This window comes from Trypanosoma cruzi, genomic scaffold, assembly GCF_000209065.1.
Source record: "Trypanosoma cruzi strain CL Brener 1047053515835 genomic scaffold, whole genome shotgun sequence".
Lineage (NCBI taxonomy): Eukaryota > Euglenozoa > Kinetoplastea > Trypanosomatida > Trypanosomatidae > Trypanosoma > Trypanosoma cruzi.
The window spans coordinates 7,425-15,128 of NW_001849152.1; the positions used below are offsets into that span (position 1 = coordinate 7,425).

Consider the following 7,704-nt stretch of genomic DNA (forward strand, 5'->3'; position numbering starts at 1 on the left):
CATGATGGCCACTTGTTTGCGGCTGCGTTCGTCCGGCGCCGAGGCATTGTATCCCAGCATGACTGTGCGGCTTGCATCCAGCCAGTTGGGCCACTCGCGCCTGTGGAGGTAACGTCTCGTGGGCACTCTCTCCTGCAGCCACGGGTCTTGTCGCGGGTCTGTGGCTGGTGTCGTCGGCCATTCCACGGAGTGTGCCCGTTCCAGACACGCCGTCGTATTGGTATAGTGGGATCCGGTAACCAACGCACGGTACTCCTCCCGCTGTGTCGCCATGTTTTCCTTGCGACATGTGTAGTGGCCGCAGCGTGGTCGATGTGCTGCCCGTGCTCGTAGGCTGGCCGAGCAAACTTCCCGCACGCGTCACACCGAACCAGTCCCCGTGAGATGAGCGCTTCATTGGTAATGTACATCCGTTCCTGCTTACGGTGGACCGCATGAATATGCGATTGTAGGTGTTCCCCACGACGCTGTCCCGAGAAGTTGTGGTGGCACCCACCTGCCAGGCACCACGCGAGATCAGGCAACGCAGCTGTCTTGTGTGAAAAAGGGTGTCCGCCGTCCTCCTGACCTGTAGCGTGTCTCGGTGTTAATGCTTCCCCCTCCTCGCCTCCCACGCCCTCCTCCCCCATCTCCTCTTCTTCTGAGGAAGGAAATGATTGTTGTTGCGGTGGCATCTCGTTCTTATTATTGTAGGGTTTCTCTTGGTGCTGTTTCCGCCTCATTGTTATTTCTTCTTCCTCCTCATTTAGGAATTGGCCTTGTGATGCCTGCTGGTTTGGTTGGGGCAATGTTGAGGGAAATGACGGGTTTAAGAGTTCCCCCTCGTCCTCTTCGCAGACAATCCACCTGCCTTTGTTGCCTCCTCCCTCTGATTCCCCCTCCTTTTCCTCCCCCGCCTGCCTCACTTTCGTGGGGCGATAGGCGTTAGGAATGGATCGTGTGTGATCGTCTGGGTGGAAGATAACAACGAAGCTGGCGGACTGGAAGGAGTTGCACTGCCTGGCGGTTGCCCATATCCATTCTTACCAAAACCGTCAACCATACTGGAGTCATCTTGGGCTTCTTCCCATTTTTGTGATTGGGGGTGGCGTGAGCCCTTGGCGCTGAACCTAGAGTACGGCCGTCCTGCTCCCTTTTGCGCGTGTGCGATTCTTGCTCATCATTCTCCTCATCTTATTCCGGTCCCATTTATGGCATAAGCCGCCGGCAGAGGCAAAGGATTGCCTTGTGGGTGTTTATGGGCTGCCGCTGCACTTTTGGACCATACCATCAATCGTGACCCACTCAGTGTCCTTACGTCGAGCGCTTGGTATGTAGGCGACGACATGGTTTGGGGTGTTGGTGGCCACTAGTCCCACCAGTCCATACTCCACCGTGCCGTTGTGATGCGGTAGGAGAATGACAAATGGGACCTCCTCCACCCCCATCGCTTGCTTGTCCCAGTGGCCGAAATCCAGTGCCACCGCGTCGCCGTATTTATGCGACTTGGTGGCTGTCATTGCCCACTTCGGGTAATGGCGCGCACGCTGCTCTCCGGTGCGCACGTGTTCCTCCAAAATCCATGTGGACAGGTACTGTTGCATCAACAACTTCTGCGTGAGGTGTATTGGTGCCCTCTTCTCCGGCTGCAAGGTGATGACGGCGGGTTCTTCCTGCCGTGCTTCCGAGTGAGAAGGATACGCATCCTCCATTGGCAGGCCCACCCGCATAATTCGCATTGGGTGCCGGCCACCACCGTTGTTGAAAACATGCGTCGTAGCTTCAAATCGTTTTTGATAAGTAGCTCTGAAGCCGATACCGGTGCCAGCGGCACGTTCACTTCCATTGCCCGTATGATCCGTTCCGTATTCTCTCTGCATGGTGCCGTGTAGGTACTTCGTACTTCCTGCGAAAACTGGCTCTTGTCCTCGTAATGAGACAATACCGCCAGCACTGCATTGAGCAAGCAGGATCTCTCAGCTGGGCAGGTGCAGTGCCCGTTTAGATGTAGCCGGTACAGGTAGCACTTGTCGTATGTTGGGTGAACCTGGCGACAGTGGTGAAAAACGTCGTGCTCCCCAGGTCGGTCAAACGAGCACAGTGGGCAGTGGTAATTTTGTGCTCCACTTTTGGTCCAGTGCTGCCCACCATGTCGCTAGAGTCTTAGTGGCTCCTATGTACCGTTGGTATTTTTCCTGTTAGGCCTGCAGCTCGAGCTCCTCTAGCGCTGCTATTGCAGCATGCGAATTTTTTGGTCTGGGTAGTTGTCCCCGAAAACCTGCGTGTGACAACCCCGGTGCAACATCCCTTCTTCCCGTGGGAGATGGGGTTGCGGTGCTCGACTGTGGTCCCCGCTGTTCGTGTGGGCCCCCTCGTCGGACCCCCCAGGTCCACGGACGGTCCTCCTGTTGTGTCCTGGGCGGTACCTCTGCCGGCGTGTTGTTTCTCCCAAAGCTTGATTGTGTTCTATACCGCCTTGGCTGTTGTTCTCTGTACTTCCAGGAGCAGTTTCCTTCTTGCATCATTTGTGGCCCTCCCTGGGGTTGTTGAGTTTGCCAGAGTAACTCTGCGTCACGTCTGTTTGACCACTGACTCCTTGACCTCCAGCTGCCATTCCCCGTGTTATCCGTGTATCTCCCATTAGTAGGGGATGTGAGCAGTCTAATAGCCTCCGTTGCCGCGGTAATGATATCCCGAAGCTGAGATGGACCACGTCGCCTTGGTGGATAAACGGGATTCTTGACGCAGCAGCTGACCCTGACGTTTACCGTGGTGGTTGTTGCCGCTTCCCACCTGTCGTCCAGTCACTGTCCGCCCTCCCGTTGCGAAAGTCAAAAGGCATTGGCATTCCTCGCTTGGAGCAGGCCATAGTACTTACCAGAGCAAAGATGTATCTGCCAAGTCCTGGTTTGCCAAGCCGTGATGGTTAGTATCCTTGGTATGGTAATTGTCCGTGCAACAACGTTTGACGAGCAACGTCAATCGATCGAACCTAAAGACCCTTCACCCGCCAACCAACACGCTGTCAACTACCGTTTTCTACCAAATGACGCGGTTGTCAATCCTTTGTTCTACTTCTTTGATTCTTATTCTGATTGTTAACAACGATCTCCAACAACCAATAATTCCCAATATCTTTTCTGTTCCCTCTCTTTCAAAATACGCAATAATACTTTTTCTCTTCAGCCACACTATAAACCTGGTCAAAAATGGACCCTCAAAAAATGCCTGTTTTTCCCAAAAAGTGTGCTTTTCCGGTCACTCAATTTCTGAAATTCTTTGAAAAATAATATCAATCCCCATAATCCCATAATTAGCGATGCCTTCGTTTTCCATTATGTTTTAATAGCCGCAATAATATTTCCTTTCTTCGGACACAAAAGGTTTTTGGTCGAAGATCGAGCACCCAGAAATGCCCCTTTTCCCCAAAAATGTGCTTCCAAGTCGCTGGAACTTCTGATGTTTTTGTTGGTAGCGTTTTGCGCCAAACAACGGATATTTGTTGATGAGGTTTTTGCCTTTTGTCTTTAATAATCCACGATAAAAACTCCTAGCCTAATAAGCAATTGGTTTCCCAAGCTAAATCGAACAAACTGCACTTTGCTTTATTTGAACACAAATATCCTTCCGAGTACTCACAAACGCCTAATTCTTCGTGTGACACCTGTATTACTTTGTGTCTTTTACCCGGAATAATCTTCCGGGCAGCTGGCCGGATCCTGAAAATTTATGGAAACCAAACAAGTTAGGAAAAAAGGTTCGTTATTTAATTGCTTCAATGTTTTATTCTCATTCAATATATAGAATTCTGTGGACCACCAGCATGGTCCTTTGTCCTCAGTTAGGATTTACGTATTATTACTTACGAAGTGGCAGACTTTGGGGTCCTCCAACCACAAGACACCGCCGCGTGGTGGGAATCAAAAGGGGGTGGGTGGGATGGCAAAATAAAAACAAATATTATCCGGTCTCTATCGGCTCCCTGCCCCTTAAAGTCGCGTTCTTCCCAAAAGATTCATACGGTAGAAAGTATCATAAAGAATGCCTTCATTTATCAGGATATAAAAATACATTAATTAGGTTGGCCAGCTCTCCCGCAATCATTCTCTTCACAAGCTCCTAAAATAAAAATATTCTTTTTGTTTTAATTTAAATCTCTCCGGCCAACTACAAATATCAGTGAAGTAAAGGCTTAAAATATCTGAAACATACCTACCGGTTATTGACGTTTTCTCTTTAAAGAATAAATTTCTGGGCCGCTAGAACAATCCTAAATTTGCTCAATAATAGAAACCAAACCAGATAAAAATAAGAAAGGAGAAAAAACAAATAAGAGTGATGGTCCACAATACCCCCAAATGTTAGCACCAGGTGACTGCATTTTCATATACATACATATATCATCCGTCAGCCACAATTGTGGCCCGCTCAGTCTGTTCGTACAAGATATACATACATTTATTATTCATCAATTGAAAGAATGTGGGCTCCACCGGCTACAATTCCCCACCACAGGTATCATTTCAAAAAGCAATTAAATGGGGTGGTAAAAAATGAAAATTAAAGGACTGCCCGGCCGCTATCTGTTCTGTAGTGCCCACTACAGCCGTGCTACTCCAAAAATAGAAGAGTAAGAAAAGTTTTGTAAAAAAATATCCCTTTCATCAAAAAAATACACCAATCAAATTAGCCAACTCCCCATGACCATTCCCTTCACAAACACCTAAAAATAGCTACCACAGCGCATCATGCAACGCACGCTCGAAAACGATCCGCCGAGTGCAGCACCCTTGTGGGCAAGAGCTCGCGAAATTCCTCCAAGCAGCGGATAATTCAGGGTTGTTTGGTGTCCAGTGTGTGAACACGCAAACAGATAGTGACAGAGAGTGCCTCTGACCACCACCATTCATAATTCGCAACAAAAATTTAGACCACAGCGTGTGGTGCAGCCGCTCGGAAACAGAGGCGAGCCGGTCACCGCAATGGGGGAATGACGACACCACCGACAAAGGGGGTGTTACTTGTGACATGCAGGGCGCGTGCATGCCTGTCGAAGAGTTGGCAGAAGTCGCATCGCACCTGTGCGCAGTGCCGCCACTCGGGACCGATGTCCGGGACAACACCAGGAATAGAGTTCCGCCACACCAACTACCGTCTGTCACGCGGTGTGCGCGCCTTCATTTTCCTCCTGGACATCCTTCCAGTACAGTCGCTTCAAGAAAGTTAGGAATTCCACGTGCCAGGAATTGACGCAGTCCTGCGGGAGGAATCGTACCATGACGGTGTCAGCGTCCGCTGTCACTTTGCGTGGGATTCCGCAGTGTCATGGGGAAGATACCGAGTCTACTGTGCGACCTCAATCTACCAGTGAAAGCGGCGCGGTGCAAATCTCCCCGCGGACGTCGTCGTGCACCGCCAGCGGGCCAAGGCGGAGCGCCTCCATCGTCGAGAGGAAGTCTGTAGCGACAGGAACTCGTATGGGCGATTGGGATGCTGCTGCCAGGCGGGGAACTGGGAAGTGTCTGAGGCCATGCTCAGTGGCAAGACATTCCGCTCGGCAGGAGTATACAAGGCTGCCAGCAGCTGTGCGGTGAAGCTCCACAGGGAGCGCGGCTGTCCGGGGAGTCAAGTTGCAGCGCAGCGGATCCAGGCACATGGTCACAGAGAGGCGCAGGACGCTTCAACGGCCAATTGTCTGACATCGTCCAGGGCGTCCTTGGCGTGCCGTGGCTGGAGGACGCCCACCCCGCTGCGGCTCACAGCGTCCAGGTAACAATTCGCTGCTCAGCATGAGGGGCGCGGATGTGGTGCGGGAGATCCCCATGTGGCGAAAGACGCTTCGCAATTCCTTGAGGACGGCATCTCCCGGCAGCGGAATGGTCGTCGCTGCCTTCCCAAGTATTGACGGCGGCATGGCCTCCAAGCAGATTGCGCCACGCACTTCCTCAACATACCAAAGAAGTGTGGGGCGTTCGTGCTGTGTGGGTGCGCGGAACCCAACGATCCTCCGCAGCGGTACTGGATTGACTGCCAGGTGGACAGAAGTATCCTTCGATGATGCGCGTGGGCCGAGCGATGGTGTGCAGCCGTCGCGGTGCCGCACTTCCAGGCTGTGGAGGTGAGTGGGGGCCGGACACGGTGCGATTGCCTTACCGCCGTGGTGCAACGCACTGTGGACGCAACCAACCGGAAAGGATCGCATGGTGTACTGGGACGCCCCAGCTCTTGCGTCCAGCCGCGGCTGACGGCAACGTGGTACAGTCTGCTCTGCAGCGGCGATGACGTGCAAACCAAAAATGAGAAGTCGATCAGTCGCGTTGCCGAGCAGGCGCACCGGGTGGGGTTTGACGCGTGGCTTCCCACCGCCCAGACGATGGTCGGCCTTGTCCTTGTCAGACTGTCGGTGCGAGGCGATGCAGAACAGAGCGGCGCCGCTCCTGTCGGCGTTGATCATCAGACTGTGCTCCGCAGTCCATGTAGCCACAGGAGACACGGCAGCTTGCATTGCCGCACCACAGGCAAGGATGTACGCATCCAAAAAAACAAGTGTGAGGTCGTCAGCGTGCATGAACGCCGACGCAAAGTGAATGCTGTCCAGGCGGCGCAGCAGACCATCCACGTGGCGGTGGAGGTGCTGCGGCCGCACCACGCTGCATTGGGCTGCCACGGCTGAGGCGAGTTGCTGTCGGGAATATTGCTCGCGAGAACTCACCCCAACGCAGCCGCCTCGCAGGTGATTGCGCTACTAGCGTTGGGAGCGACGGCCCAGGCGCGGGAGCCCGCCGAGTACAGCCAGCAATCGCCCATCGTCAACGGTGTCAAACGCAGTTGAGATGCCTATAGGGACTACGAGAGAGCGGTGACGGCGAGGGTGCAGCGCGGTACAACGCCCCGCGACGCTCGCACTCCACAGCGATGCACCCGCTCAGCACTCGTGACGTTTCGTCACTCACAGGCGTCACCAACTCCGACGCCGTGCGTCGTGGCGTGAATCCAGGCTGACATCGGTGGTGTGCCAGCAGTGCTGACAGGCGGCGGCGGACCAGTCCTTCCCTCACCACTAGCAGGACAGAGAGCAGCGGGAGAGGCCGACAACTTTCTCTGTGCGGCATGTTTTCTTCCCGTGTTCGCGGATGGGAGTGGTGTCCCCGTTTCCCAGTAACCTCGCGGGCTGCCGTCAGCAAGGGAGGTGCTACTCATCGCTCTGAGCGAGCAGCGGGCAGCGCGTCCAAGACGGCTCAGAAACGCACTCAATACGCCGCCGGAGCCAGGAGCCAAGCAAGGCAAAAAGTCGCGGATGGCCAACTCAAGCACACACGGCGTGAAGAGCCAATCGATATTCCAGCCACCAGGGGTCACGCGAGCACAAACTGTGCAGGCAGCTGTGGGGATCGCAGCACGTGAGACGCGAACAGTGTGACGGACAAGCGGGTTGCCCGCTGCCAAGGCAGAGCACAGACGCAGTCCCAAGAGTACCGCAGCACAGCCGATTCCAGAGAGCGGGGACGTGGTGCCGCCATGCCTCGGGGCATCACAGGCCCGGGCTCCAGAGGGCACCAAGCTGCGTTGCACGGACCTCCAGCAGCATGGAGAAACCACCGCGGAGGGCATGATTGCGGTCCTCCCGTTTGCGGGCAACTTCATCTCGGGCAGGCTGACTCTTGGTGAGGCAGTGTGCGCGTCCCATGCTGCCGCTGCAGTGGACTCGGCATGCTCCATTCCGTC

General features: G+C 54.1%; 4 annotated features.

Moving 5' to 3' along the window:
• Window positions 1-2,743: a mobile genetic element.
• Window positions 1-7,704: a sequence feature (areas not merged during assembly with more than two copies in the genome that could not be assigned to a particular haplotype).
• Window positions 3,671-4,100: a mobile genetic element.
• Window positions 4,100-4,134: a sequence feature (AT_rich).